At 39.4% G+C, this 14,009-nt stretch overlaps 1 protein-coding gene across 1 annotated transcript in view; it reads right to left on the bottom strand.

Annotated features, from left to right (window-relative positions):
• LOC136825749 (doublesex and mab-3 related transcription factor 3, truncated-like) overlaps window positions 1-14,009 on the bottom strand; it is a 93,089-nt gene that overhangs the window by 2,889 nt on the left and 76,191 nt on the right. The gene's annotated exons all lie outside the window — the stretch shown is intronic.

The raw sequence follows: 14,009 nt of genomic DNA, 5'->3' as shown, positions 1-14,009 counted from the left end.
GATTAGTAATGATAATGAAATCATCGATATTATTATTATTATTATTATTATTATTATTATTATTATTATTATTATTCAGCAGATGAACCCTATTCACATGGAACAAACCCACAGGACCCTTTAACTTGAAATTCAAGCTTCCAAAGAATATGGTGTTCATTAGGAAAATACAGAAAGAAGAGATCTCACTTATTAAAAATAAGAATAAATTAATAAATTAATGATCGATCATGTTGCTTTTATTATTACAATAATAATCACAAAGGGGTGACATTATGGGTTAACCCTATCAACGTCATTGGTAAAGAGAGTGAAAGTGGAGAGAAAGTCACTCCACTGAATCGACCTCGAGTGAAAGAATTGAAGAAAGTACTTCGTAGTTGAAAGATTGCTATAACGGACAAGACTTTAGCGGTTCCGATACTAAGAATGTTTAGTGTTTAATGTTGTGAGGTCTGAAACACATTTTCAGTCTGGTGAGTTTTTAAACACGTTCTTAATGTAGTGAGGTTTTTAAACATTTCCAGTCTAGTGAGTTTTTAAGCACGTTCTTCGTGTAGTGAGGTTTTAAACACATTTTCAATCTAGTGAGTTTTTAAACACGTCCTTAATGTAGTGAGGCTTGAAACACATTTCCAGTCTGGTGAGTTTTTAAACACGTCCTTAATGTAGTGAGTTTTTAAAATACATTTTCAATCTAGTGAGTTTTTAAGCACGTTCTTAATGTGGTGAGGTTTTAAACACATTTTGAATCTAGTGAGTTTTTAAACACGTCCTTAATGTAGTGAGTTTTTAACCACATTTACAATCTAGTGAGTTTTTAAATACGTTCAAATGTTCCAGTCTGTTTTGCTGGCCATCGAAAAAATCTTTGAAATTTATATCTAGTATAGGATTAGTTTTTCATCATGGTATGATAATAGTAAGGGCATTCTCTCTCTCTCTCTCTCTCTCTCTCTCTCTCTCTCTCTCTCTCTCTCTAACAGCTTAAGGCCTGTAATGTCTTATGCCACGCCTCCATATTTCATGCTGATATTCAACTGCAGTATTGGAAGTCATACTTTTAAAGGGTCATCGACGCAAGAAACTCAGTCTTGAGTTATCTGTTAACTTATTCTGTGCAGCTTCGTGTAATGTTTTACTTTCTCCTGATGTTATAGCGGTCTATTAAATATATATATATATATATATATATATATATATATATATATATATATATATATATATATATATATATATATATATATATATATATATATATATATATATATATATATATATATATATATATATATATATATATATATATACTCCCGAACTATTATTATTATTATTATTATGTGTGTGTGTGTGTGTATTATTATTATTATTATTATCGGAGAAATATAATTGGTAAGTCCTCGAACCTCAAGGTATTTGACTTTCAATTGAGGAATTATTGCAGAACGGTAAAATGGGGTTTATTTTTTTCACTGAATATTCACCTTATTTTGAGAATATTATGTATATTATGAATAATATGCCCGGTAGGGAGGACGTATTTTTTTTAACGGTATTAAGCAAAAGTTACAATAGAACTTTTACGAAAGTTATCTCACAAGGTAGACCTTTTGGCTAGCAACAAATGATTGGTTTTTGGGAGAAGTCTGGCTTTGAATAAGGGACGTTGGGGATAAGGGTGGGGGCGAGCGTTGATGAATTCCTCAGCCTTGGCGGAGCTTTGCTGTCAACTAAAATCCAGTGGTTATAGAGGCGAAAGTCCGCCATAGTTGTGTTGGTTATTTAAAAACTTTAAATAAACAACTCCATCTGAGGAATTTGTTGGTTAGGCTTTAGACTTGTGAATTTAAATAATTTGTTTGATCAATTTTGTGTTTGCCACATTTTATGTGAAGGCATGGCCGACCGTATTATGCAGAACCAACAGGAATTGACTTTTGTTCCTGTGAAACCAGAAAGCTTCCAGTAACTTCCAGCTTTCTTTGCAGTTAACTTTTTTTCATGATGTGTGCTTTCACTGGCCTGCATCTTATTCACTAATGTTTCGTTGTGCATATTCCGTAACGGAATCAAGTGTGTGACTCTATTTTTGCATGGTCAACGGAATGGTAACGCCCGCCCTCTAGAACACACACACATACGCACACAAACGCACACATATACATACACACACACACCCAGTGAACTCATGTCCTATGGTTACACACACATACACACCCAGTGAACTCATGTTCTGTGGTTACACACATACACACACCCCAATGAATCCATGTCCTATGGTAACATACACACACACCCAATGAATCCACGTCCTATGGTAACACACACACACACACACACACCCAATGAATCCATGTCCTATGGTTACACACACACCCAGTGAATCAACGTCCTATGGTTACACACACACACACCCAATGAATCCATGTCCTATGGTTACACACACACACACACACACACCCAATGAATCCATGTCCTATGGTTACACACACACACACACACACACACACACACACACACACCCAATGAATCCATGTCCTATGGTTACAAACACGCACCCAGTGAATCCATGTCCTATGGTTACACACACACACACACACACACACACACACACCCAATGAATCCATGTCCTATGGTTACAAACACGCACCCAATGAATCCATGTCCTATGGTAACACACACCCAATGAATCCACGTCCTATGGTTACACACACACACACACATATACACACACCCAATGAATCCATGTCTTATGGTAGCCGCGAGATGCCACGGGTGTCGGCCTGGTTGACATTGAAAAGAGTGGAGGCGAGCCTCTTCATTAATGTGTGTGAACCCTCTCCCAAAGTTCATTCCGAAATGTTGATGCGGTGGCCGGGCGACGATGATGTCTATCTTCCGTTGCAAGAGAAGGTGAAAAGAGAGAAAAAAAATGAAAGGAGTGGCGGCGGTGGAAGAGAAAGGAGGAACATTTGCATTTTGATAGCCAGCTGTCAAATGCGTTGAAGCCGACCCCTTACAAGAAACAAAACCCATACTAATTTGTAGGCATCAGTAACCCCGATTAAACAGCTTTGCTCTAATTAAATTATTTCACATTTTAATCACGCCTTTTCTCCCCGGGAGAGAGGAAGGGAGCTTAGAGAGAAAGAGAGAGAGAGAGAGAAAGGGGGTGAAGGGGTAAGGGATTTGGGGGGAGGTGGGGGGAAGAGAGTGGGAACACGAGGAGAAAACAAAATTGATTGCATTTTAACGACTTGGCTGGCGGGTGAGAGAGAGAGAGAGAGAGAGAGAGACAGAGAGAGAGAGGAAGGCCGGTGGGTGGATGGGAGAGAGAGAGAGAGAGAGAGAGTCAGTCCCCTTTCAGACTTCAAGATGATAATTTAAATTTCTGATCCTTGAGACTTTGGGTACTGGATTTACAATTAAGGAAGATAAGAAATGATAGAAAGAAGTTTTGAGATTTTAATTTCATTCGATTGTGGTTCTCGCCCGCGGAGAGAACACCCGGCCTCAAATTTAGGCTGCTGATCCTCCTGCTGCTGCTGCTGCTGCTGCTGATTCTCCTGCTGCTGTTCTGTCAAGGTTTGAAAGGAGACCAGGGGATGGTGGGACGGGGGAGCGTAGACCCCCCGCCCCCCCTCTCGACCAACCCCTGCCGCTCCCGCGGGGGTTAAAAACGCCCAGCTGTCGACTTCAGAAGTTAGATATCTATTCGGATCGCATTTTATACCCTCTTCTGAATTATATTCCTTTTGGTAAATAGATGGTAATTATGAATGCGTGGGGCATTTTTATCGTGGATGGGTAAATATACATTGTTTTATGGCCGCCATATCTTCGTTTTCCGAGGCGACTTTTAAAAAAACCTGCGCTTCAGGTTTCAGGCTTGAAATAATAATAATAATAATAATAATAATAATAATAATAATAATAATACCCCATTCCAGTTAACGGCGATACACATTCACAGAATTAAGATCCATTAGATACAGTACAAAATACAGTAGTAAGGTTACGAAAACATAGAGTAACAGGTAGGTCAACAATTAAAAGTTCATTGTAATGCAGTATTGTATTCAAGTGCTTGGGTTAATTAGGTGCCATACCCTAATAGAACCCTTCTGTTAATTGTTATCGTATATTTGTAACACCATAAATGTCATTCATGAAGTGTTTAAAAATCAAATATTGTATGTATCATTGTAAATCGCATAATGAGGTTTGATAAGTTGGTGGTAATGGTGTCTAAACAGATCGCTTAAAATGCAACTGAAATGCAGTTTCTTTCATTAATAATTTCCAAGAATTAAAAAGGTTATTTCATATTGTAAAGAACAATCTTTCTTATTAATTGTTAGACGCTGAGTTGCATCCATACAACCGAATGATGTCCGATATATCACCGGTAATGATGATGTCTAATGGTGAAATGTCCATGATGGGGGTGGTGTTGGTGGTGGTGTGGTGGGGGAGGGGTGGAGGGGGGTGTTTGCTTGACCTGCATGTGACCTTAAAATGAAACGATAAGCGTTGAATTCGAGCCTTTCAGATGTGGAGACAGTTTGGCAGCACTGAAAGACTACACATTTTTTTTTATTTAAATCCAAAACGTGTTTTGTATTTAAATTTCTCTCTCTCTCTCTCTCTCTCTCTCTCTCTCTCTCTCTCTCTCTCTCTCTCTCTCTCTCTCTCTCTCTCTGTATTTTATCAATTTCAGTGTTGTATCGTGATGTAAGCAACACTTCGACCCTTCTTTTTCTAGTATTGCTTTAGTATGTGAACAGTCTCTCTCTCTCTCTCTCTCTCTCTCTCTCTCTCTCTCTCTCTCTCTCTCTCTCTCTCTCTCTCTCTCTCTCTCCCCCCAAAGCGCTATATCTCACTTAATTTTGTATTAAGATGTACAGCACGACTCTTCTGCCCTATTTTTCCAGTATTGCATCAAATATGAACTCTCTCTCTCTCTCTCTCTCTCTCTCTCTCTCGTCAAGAAATTATACCTGAACAGCTCTTTCTCTCACTCAGTGTTGTATTAAGATATACAACACAACTCTTCGACCCTGTCTTTTCTAGTGTTGCATCAGGATATGAACTCTCTCTCTCTCTCTCTCTCTCTCTCTCTCTCTCTCTCTCTCTCTCTCTCTCTCTCTTTCTCTCTCTCTCTCTCTCTCTCTCTCTCAACAGCGCTTTCTCTCACTTAATTTTGTATTAACATATACAACACAACTCTTCTGCCCTCTTTTTTCCAGTATTGCATCAAGACATGAACTCTCTCTCTCTCTCTCTCTCTCTCTCTCTCTCTCTCTCTCTCTCTCTCTCTCTCTCTCTCTCTCTCTCTCTCATCAAGAAATTGTACGTGAACAGCGTTTTCTCTCACTCAATGGTGTATTAAGATATACAACACAACTCCTCGACCCTTTCTTCTCCAGATATGAACTCTCTCTCTCTCTCTCTCTCTCTCTCTCTCTCTCTCTCTCTCTCTCTCTCTCTCTCTCTCTCTCTCTCTTTGATTGCGCTATCAAAATGTAAAATAAATTGAAGAGTGTGACACCCCGCGCGCGGCTATGACACATCCGGGCCCGCAAAAGACCCTTTTACGAGAGGCGCCATTAAAAACAGGAGCAGTTGACTGAAATATCTTGATTCTTTTGTGCCCGCCCGAGGAAGTTTTGCCGCCGAAAATTATCGCGCCGTCGGGTCCTCCCTTTTGTTCTGTGCCCTAATTTTTTGGCAGGACGCAAAAATTAGGAGAAAGTGATGCGACGGCAACCTTCCAAAATTCTTTGCCTTCGGGGCATTTACCATTGTCTTCGGAGATTTTCAAATGGGATACTAAATCCTCCACTGCCGGGATTTACTGAACATATTATCATTGTCGTTTTCGGCGCTGGCACCCCGGGGTGGGGGAGGAGGGGGGGCGCTTTGGAGCAGGAGAGGGGGTGGAGGGAGGAGGAGGGGGTGGGGATCCGTTTGAAATGAAAGTGAAGAAAATAATGGAAATAAAGGAAAGGTTTTCGACTTTGATTTCGGCCGTTCGCTTTTGGGAAGGGGATGGGAGGTCGGGGGGGCACATTTTCTTCTTTCATTCTTTCTTTCTTCTTCGTCTTCTTCTTGATCTTCTTCCATTCCGGGAAGCGAAAAGAGCGTATTGAGCGAATCTACGATTTCTCAGTTCGTTATTATCATGAGTTGATTTACATCAACCGTGTTAGCGCCAGGAACACCCCGGGTATTTCCTCGCCTTTATTGTATAGTTATATTATGCCGCGGTAATTCAGGCGAAAGGTTCTGATATTCCCGCGGCGAAATAAAAGATCTGAAAATTCTTGGCGCTTCTTTGAAATATCTGCGATGCTGCATTTAAGATAGAGGCTTAGTCGACGGCGGCGCGTCTTCGCACGGAAGGTTTTTATATCGGCATTGTTATTGTTGATGCTGTGTCTGCTATTATTATTATTATTATTATTATTATTATTATTATTATTACTTGTGTATAAATGTCAGTATATATTAGAAATATATATACAGATGAGGAGCTTTCGAGAACCTACTTGATTCTCCTTGTCAATCTGAGGAGAATCGAGTAGGTTCTCGAAAGCTCTGATTTGTATCTATACTTCTAATATATATTTACATTTACGCTGCTGTGGATTTCTGTACCACTTTAGTGACTCGTGCAATGTTGTGTTATTATTATTATTATTATTATTATTGGCTTATTTCTGGAAAAACAGTAAAAAAGAGTTGTTATCGCTATTGTCTCAATTTTGTAAGGACTTAGAACATTATAATTAAGTCTAGCATAAAAACCATTTTTCTCCAGAGCATGCTGTCTACCACACACACACACACACACACACACACACACACACACACACGTGGTCATGGATTATGATTGCAAGTCATTAATCGTTATGTTATTTCATTATTTCATGGAAGTTGAGTCAGTGCCTTATTTCTAGAATGTGATGCGATAGTGCTTGGAAGCCAGTGCCGAAAGGTCGGGTTTGAATAGATTGTATAAAAGTTACAAGCATATATTCTCCTCCTTCCGGTACTGTGCTGCTTTGTTCAAATTCGTTTCCTCATTTCTTTTCGACTTGAGTTACGTCAGGGTGATAAGTTGTCAGTCCCGTTACTCTTTTGGTGAGGGCAAGTTTTGCGTCAGATTTGATATCATGCGACATAAATCTGCAACGTAAAAAAGTTTTTGTGAATGATCCGCGCATCACAGGTTAGACCCAAGATCTTGTAACCAGCATTCTCGTCTGATATTCGCTGTCAGGAGGATTCTCGTGAGATCGTCGGTAGTTTTAGGCTTGTGAGTTTAAATTCTTCGTTTGTCCCGGACGAAAATAATACTAAGGTAATACCTCAACTCGTGTTTCTGACAAGCGATGGAGGCTGGAGAGAGTCTTGGAGATTTGGAGCCTTGGGCCGTTTTGGGGGGTGGACGCCAAAGGGTTGCAGGGCATATGGCCTCCAGGTCTGGGAGGTGTGGGAGCATACCCTAGGGCGTCGGGGGAGTCCTCGAAGGCACACACACACTCAATCTCGCTCGTGGCCACCCAACATAAGAGTTATGAACCCAAAACTTCCCGCTTTCGGGTCATCCTTCGCGCGGTCGTTATGGCTTGCCAGGAATCCAGACATATTGTTTCTCATATGAAGTCTTGTCCCGCGCCTATGCCGTCATAACTCAGCCATCCGGAGACCGCCCCCAAGGGCGCACTGGCCGCGGCCTCCGTATAAGAGTTTCACCCTTCCGGCCGAGAGTTTGTTGATGATCTATAATCTGTCATGATATTGTTCAGACGATCGGCCGGTGACAAAACGATCGGCGGGAAGGGTTCTCTCTCTCTCTCTCTCTCTCTCTCTCTCTCTCTCTCTCTCTCTCTCTTTGACCTCTGCATCCCACCTCCCCCTTTTTATTCGACTCTCTCTCTCTCTCTCTCTCTCTCTCTCTCTCTCTCTCTCTCTCTCTCTCTCTCTCTCTCCTTCGTCCCCTTAGTCACTTTCCGACTAAGTGGCAGAAGATTTTCCGAACTACGGAAAGCAGCCGATTACCGTCGATCTCGCTAATCCGGAATGTTAGACGAACAGACGGGTGATGTCGACGGCCAAGGTTGACGATTCGACTTCTTTCGAGATTTGCGGACTGTTGTCGATCACGTTCGGCCCTTAAAACAGTGAGAGAGAGAGAGAAGAAAGAAGAAGAAGAAGAAAGAAGAGTTATGGGTGGGATAGTGCGGTAATTATCGAGGACATCAGTTTGGTTCTTTCTCCCTGTCCCGTGATCGATTATTACTTGGACCAAGAACTGGAGAAGCTATGGGGACTATTATCGAGGTCTTTATTAAAAGCTTCTCCGCCGTTCTTCATATTTATGGCTTCAAGCTCCCGTTCCTTATACGTTGTAAAACACGAGTCTGCAGCGCGGCCGGAGAGACTGACTATATTGAAGGGCAGAGTTTCTCTCTCTCTCTCTCTCTCTCTCTCTCTCTCTCTCTCTCTTTTGATGCGACAGAGGTCCTTGTTTTTTCTTTATTTCGGGAAAACCAGAACGGGGTAGAAGTTCGAATTTTAGTTATGCTAACGTAAGTATTATAAATAATAACAGTTTTGTCGGTATTATGCTTATGGAAAACCAATGTCCTGAACCAGGTTTTAATTTGTTGCGTTCCTCTCTCTCTCTCTCTCTCTCTCTCTCTCTCTCTCTCTCTCTCTCTCTCTCTCTCTCTCTCTCTCTCTCTCATTGCCTCGCAGAAACGTATACCCTCAAAAGGGCCTCGACGAGGTAGGTGATCATCAGCACACTTGGGTAAAACCATGGAGAAGAGATCAGTTATATATTTTTCTGCATGTCCACTTTTTTTTCGGCATTGGAAAATTTCAAGTAATCTGTTAATCAAGTACCCCTGCCTAACCAAGGCCCACCGAAAAAAGGAAAACAAGAGAAAGGGAAAAAAAAAAGGCTGGGATTCAACGACGGCGTAAGAAGAATCTAGGACCTGTCTAAATAATCATAATATAATAGGACTTTTTTTTTTAGTATGCATAGGTTTGCATTTTTTTTAGTATGCGTAGGGTTGAATTTCTTTTTTTTAGTATGCATAGGTTTGCATTTTTATATTATGCATAGGGTTGCATTTCTTTTTTAGTATGCATAGGGTTGCATTTTTTTTAGTATGCATAGGGTTGCATTTCTTTTTTTTTTGTATGCATAGGGTTGCATTTCATTTTTTTAGTATGCACAGGGTTGCATTTTTTTAGCATGAATAGGGTTGCATTTCTTTTGTAGTAATCATAGTGTTGAATTTTTTTTTTTTTTTTTAGTAAGCATAGGGTTGCATTTGCATTTTTTAGTATGCATAGGGTTGCATTTCTTTTTTTTTTAGTATGCATAGGTCTGCATGTCTTTCTTTTGTAAACGGAGTCAGGTGTTATTGTTATTATTCAGATGAACCCAATTTCATATGGAACAAGCCCACAGGTGCCATTGTGTGCGCAGTAAGTATTTGTTATTTAGTTATTGATACATTTTTCGGCCAATCTTTGCACCAGTACCCAGCATTGTTGGCAAAATTCAAGTTGCAAATATTAAAAAAATGTTCATCTTCGTGTGACGCCCTTCTCAACAAACTAGTTTGATTTAATTTCATCACTGATGTCGGCTTCTTGATGCGAAATTTGTGGGCAAGTCGCCAAAAAATGCCAGAAAAGGTTCTGTGCAGTGCTGTCTCTAGTTGATCTTTATAGCAATGGCCGTATCTCGGACTAAGGCTTTTCTTGCTTTAAGAATGACCTGAAGACATTTCCCTCTGTTGCACACGATCTTGCCTTGAGTATTCTGGTAAGATAGGTGTCCCCCGCGATGGCTCGGATGAGGTGGGTAGCGGGAGGAGGGGGGAAAGGTGACGAGGAGGATTCATTTATGCAAATATCTGCGAGAGAGAGAGAGAGAGAGAGAGAGAGAGAGAGAGAGAGAGAGACAAATGACCCCAGAGAATGTCGGGAATGCGCTGTAGGTGGCAACACTGCCGCCGTCAGCGCTTTTGATGACACCTCCAAACAAAAGAACGCTTCCGTGGTGGTAATACTGCCACGAACGTTCCCTTCGGAGGATGAGAGTCGGGGGTTGGGGAGGAGGGGGATGGAAAGGAGACAGCCAATGGGTTAGTGGGGATGGAAGGGGAAAGAGGAGGGGGGAATCGTAGGGACGAGACTGAGAGGATGAAGCGTGTTGTTCTGTAATGAGGAACCGATCGTGATTGGAATAATGGCACCATAACGACATGCAGGAGAGTGACACGCAAAAACGCAGCAACACCGGGAAGGTTCCACAAGAAGCTGGAGTGGAAAGATGGCGTGTATTGGAATGCAGAGTTTCGTCAGTATTGTTCTGATGATTAGATTTCAGGTGAACAGGTTTTGCAAGAGTGGTGCGGATTGAATATCATAGTTTTAATAGCGATGCACTTATAAATCCATATATAGATTTTGCAATAATAGTCCGAGTTGAAAATGATAGTTTTGATAGTGATTCACTTTTAAATCCATAGATATTGCAATAGTGGTCCGGATTGAAAATGACAGCTTTGACAGTGACTCAGTTTTAAATCCTTAAATTTTGCGAAAATCATACGAGTCGGGAGCTTCGGATTTGTAATGATCCAAGATTAAATTTGTATATTTCGCAATAAATGACTGAATTTAGATTCAGAAGTTCAGTAACGATGATCAGAGTTTGAAGGTGTAAATTGTGCAAAGATAATTGGAATTTAATAGTACCTTGCAGTGATAATCCGAATTTAATTTAGAGATTTTGCAATGGTAATCCGACTTTGGTTTAGAGATTTTGCAACGATAATCCAAACTTGATATAAAGACTTTGCAATGATAGCCAAAATTTTATTTACAGATTTTGCAATGATGATCTGAAGTAGAATAATAGATTGTAGATCAGTTATCGTTTTGGATTTTTGCGTCTAATGCAGATGGACGGAAATTATCTTAGATACAAGGAATGACGTCAGTCCTGCGTGTGAGTAAACAGGGGGGCGATGAATCGGAAGCACAAAAGAAAAGTTCGAAGGAAGACGACGGTTAAAAATGGCAGATCAAAAGTTCACGAAATTATTATTATTATTATTATTATTATTATTATTATTATTATTATTATTATTATTATTATTATTATTATTATTCAGAATATTAATCCTATTCGTATGGAACCCGCCCGCCACTGGGGCCATTGACTTGAAATTCAAGCTTCCAAAGAATATGGTATTCATTAGGAAGAAGTAAGAGGAAGTAAAGGGAAATACGTAAAGAAAAGATCCCACTTATTAAAAAATAAAAAATAAATTAATAAATAGATAAAAATGTATTCAAATGCAAGGAGAATAGTATGAGGTTGTTCTTTCAGAACAGAACCGCAACGAATACATTTCTTGACGCTGGAAGCTCGTCATTGGTATTGATTTACAGGTATCATAAACTGGCACGGCGGCGGTGAGAGTCGCCGACGCCATAATTCTTGGGAAATGATGCATTTCCCATCTCAGCTTCTCCACTCCCTTGTCTGGTAATTAAGGGGGTCGGGTGGTGGTTCTTTAAAAGGAGAAAATGTGATCATATGAGTTGGGCATTTTTATGAAAAGTGAAAAATTATGTATTAAAACAAAAAATTCACAGAAAGTTTCATTTCATGCATTTCCCCACTTTTCTTGGCAAGATGTGATAGGCTCGTAATGTAGAAGCTTTAGGAATGCGTGTGTAGTGATACCATAAGGGAAATGACTGATGTTCCATTTGTAGATGAGATAATGATGAGATGGAGATGGCTTGGACATGTCCTTCGCCCAACTCCTGAGAGAACAGTGCGTGATAGTGTCAGCTGGGCTCCCCTTGGCACCAGAAGAGTTGGAAGACCCATACTTACTGGATTAGAACTGTGAGAAGGGACTCCGTAGGGGGATAATGCCTTCGGTGCACCTTATGCGTTGCACTGTAAGCATTACTCAAGGTTCATTGCAGCATCCCTTCGGCCCCCTTGCTGACCCTCCTTTCAATCCTTCTACTGTACTTCCGTTCATATTCTCTTTCTTCCATCTTACTTTCCACCCTCTCCTTTCAATTGATTCATTGTGCTTAGATCCCAGCGCTTGGTCTCAGGCCTAAATTCTGTATTCTGTTATATTCCGTGAGAAGGAAGGCTTAAGTGAGTGGAGATTTGTGGAAGATAAAGCACAGGAAAACCTTAAGTAACGGGATTTCACGGGATTTCTTTCTGTCATGAGGCGTCGGAGAGATGGTATTTATATATAGCATATATATATATATATATATATATATATATATATATATATATATATATATATATATATATATATATATATATATATATATATATATATATATATATAAGTATATGTATCAGTATGAAACAAATATTCATAAAAGACGGGACGAAGACTTTATAGATTTGACTTTCTGGCGCAAAGAATGTCCAGTTCATTTAGTAAACCAAATTATAGGACATAAACTTAAAAGATAAGTAAAATTCTTGGTAATATAAGGAAAACTTGGTTATTTCCTGTAACTAAAAAGTGTAATATTCTGACGAGAGAGAGACAGGCTCTCTCTTTCTCTCTCTCTCTCTCTAATATCAATTAAATAAGAATCATAACTAGCACTGATGCTTATTATACGTTCTCTCTCTCTCTCTCTCTCTCTCTCTCTCTCTCTCTCTCTCTCTCTCTCTCTCTCTCTCTCTCTCTCTCTCTCTCTCTTTAAGATATCAATAAAATAAGAATTATAAATAGGACTGATGTTTCTCATATATGGAAGACATATACGTTTCTCTCTCTCTCTCTCTCTCTCTCTCTCTCTCTCTCTCTCTCTCTCTCTCTCTTTACGATTCGGTCATTGTGAAGAAGTTTCCACAAATGCCCCTTCTCGAAAGAGTCGAGGATTACAGTTATTGACTAAAAGTTGGAGCACAAAGAGCAGGAATTTATTCAGGAGTCGCTTCAAGATCCTGAGAGTTCTCGTATGAGTAAATGTCCGACGCTCAGAAGGGCCTTATTATTTCCGGCATCTGGTACCTCGCCCAAAATGTATTTTCACACCTCGTAGTTTTTTTGAATTGTGTGAGTGCGCGGGAGAGGTTTATAAATATATGTATATGAATGAGAATATAATATATATATATATATATATATATATATATGTGTGTGTGTGTGTGTGTGTGTGTGTGTGTGTGTGTGTGTGTGTATAAATATATATGTTTATATATATGTGTGTGTGTTTGTATGTATATATTATGTATTACATGCATTTTTACAATTAAAACTGAGGTTTGAAAATACACACGCACACACTCACTATTACAAAATGTGTATATATATATATATATATATATATATATATATATATATATATATATATATATACATATATATGTAGATGTGTGTGTGTGTTTGTGTGTATGTAGTGTCGTAATACGAGTATATTGTTCTCATAACATTGTAGTTGACCAGAAGACAGCGGTTACTGTAGCTTTTATTTTCACTTTTAGTTTTAAAACGAAGGCCCTTATTTATCTGTTGACTCTTATATGTCCACGCGATAGTATTAACATTCTTTTTGTATAATAAACATTTCTGTTGTTGTGTGCGCCATGAAATGCCTTCCATCAACCATATTTGCCATTTAATAAACTCTCAAAATTTTTTTTTTTTTTTTTAACATTATGTCCTCTAAATTTGTGAATCTCGACTTATCAGGTCTGTTTCATTTATAAATATCCTTATCGTATTTCTGTAACCCGGCAATTGTGTGTGTGTGTTTTTGTGAGGGGCGTTCCAGTTTATTTTTGTAAACTTGAATTGATGATTTGACAATGACGTTATGATGTCAGTAGGATATTTTTTTCGAAGTCTCAAAGTATTTCTGTTAACCTGAATAAATTACGCTGAATATTATATATTCCCAGATCTTCGGTA

The sequence above is a fragment of the Macrobrachium rosenbergii genome, chromosome 39 (genome assembly GCF_040412425.1).
Source record: "Macrobrachium rosenbergii isolate ZJJX-2024 chromosome 39, ASM4041242v1, whole genome shotgun sequence".
Taxonomy (NCBI): domain Eukaryota; kingdom Metazoa; phylum Arthropoda; class Malacostraca; order Decapoda; family Palaemonidae; genus Macrobrachium; species Macrobrachium rosenbergii.
Note: the sequence above shows the minus strand (reverse complement) of the source record. Positions and strands in the feature narration are given on the sequence as shown.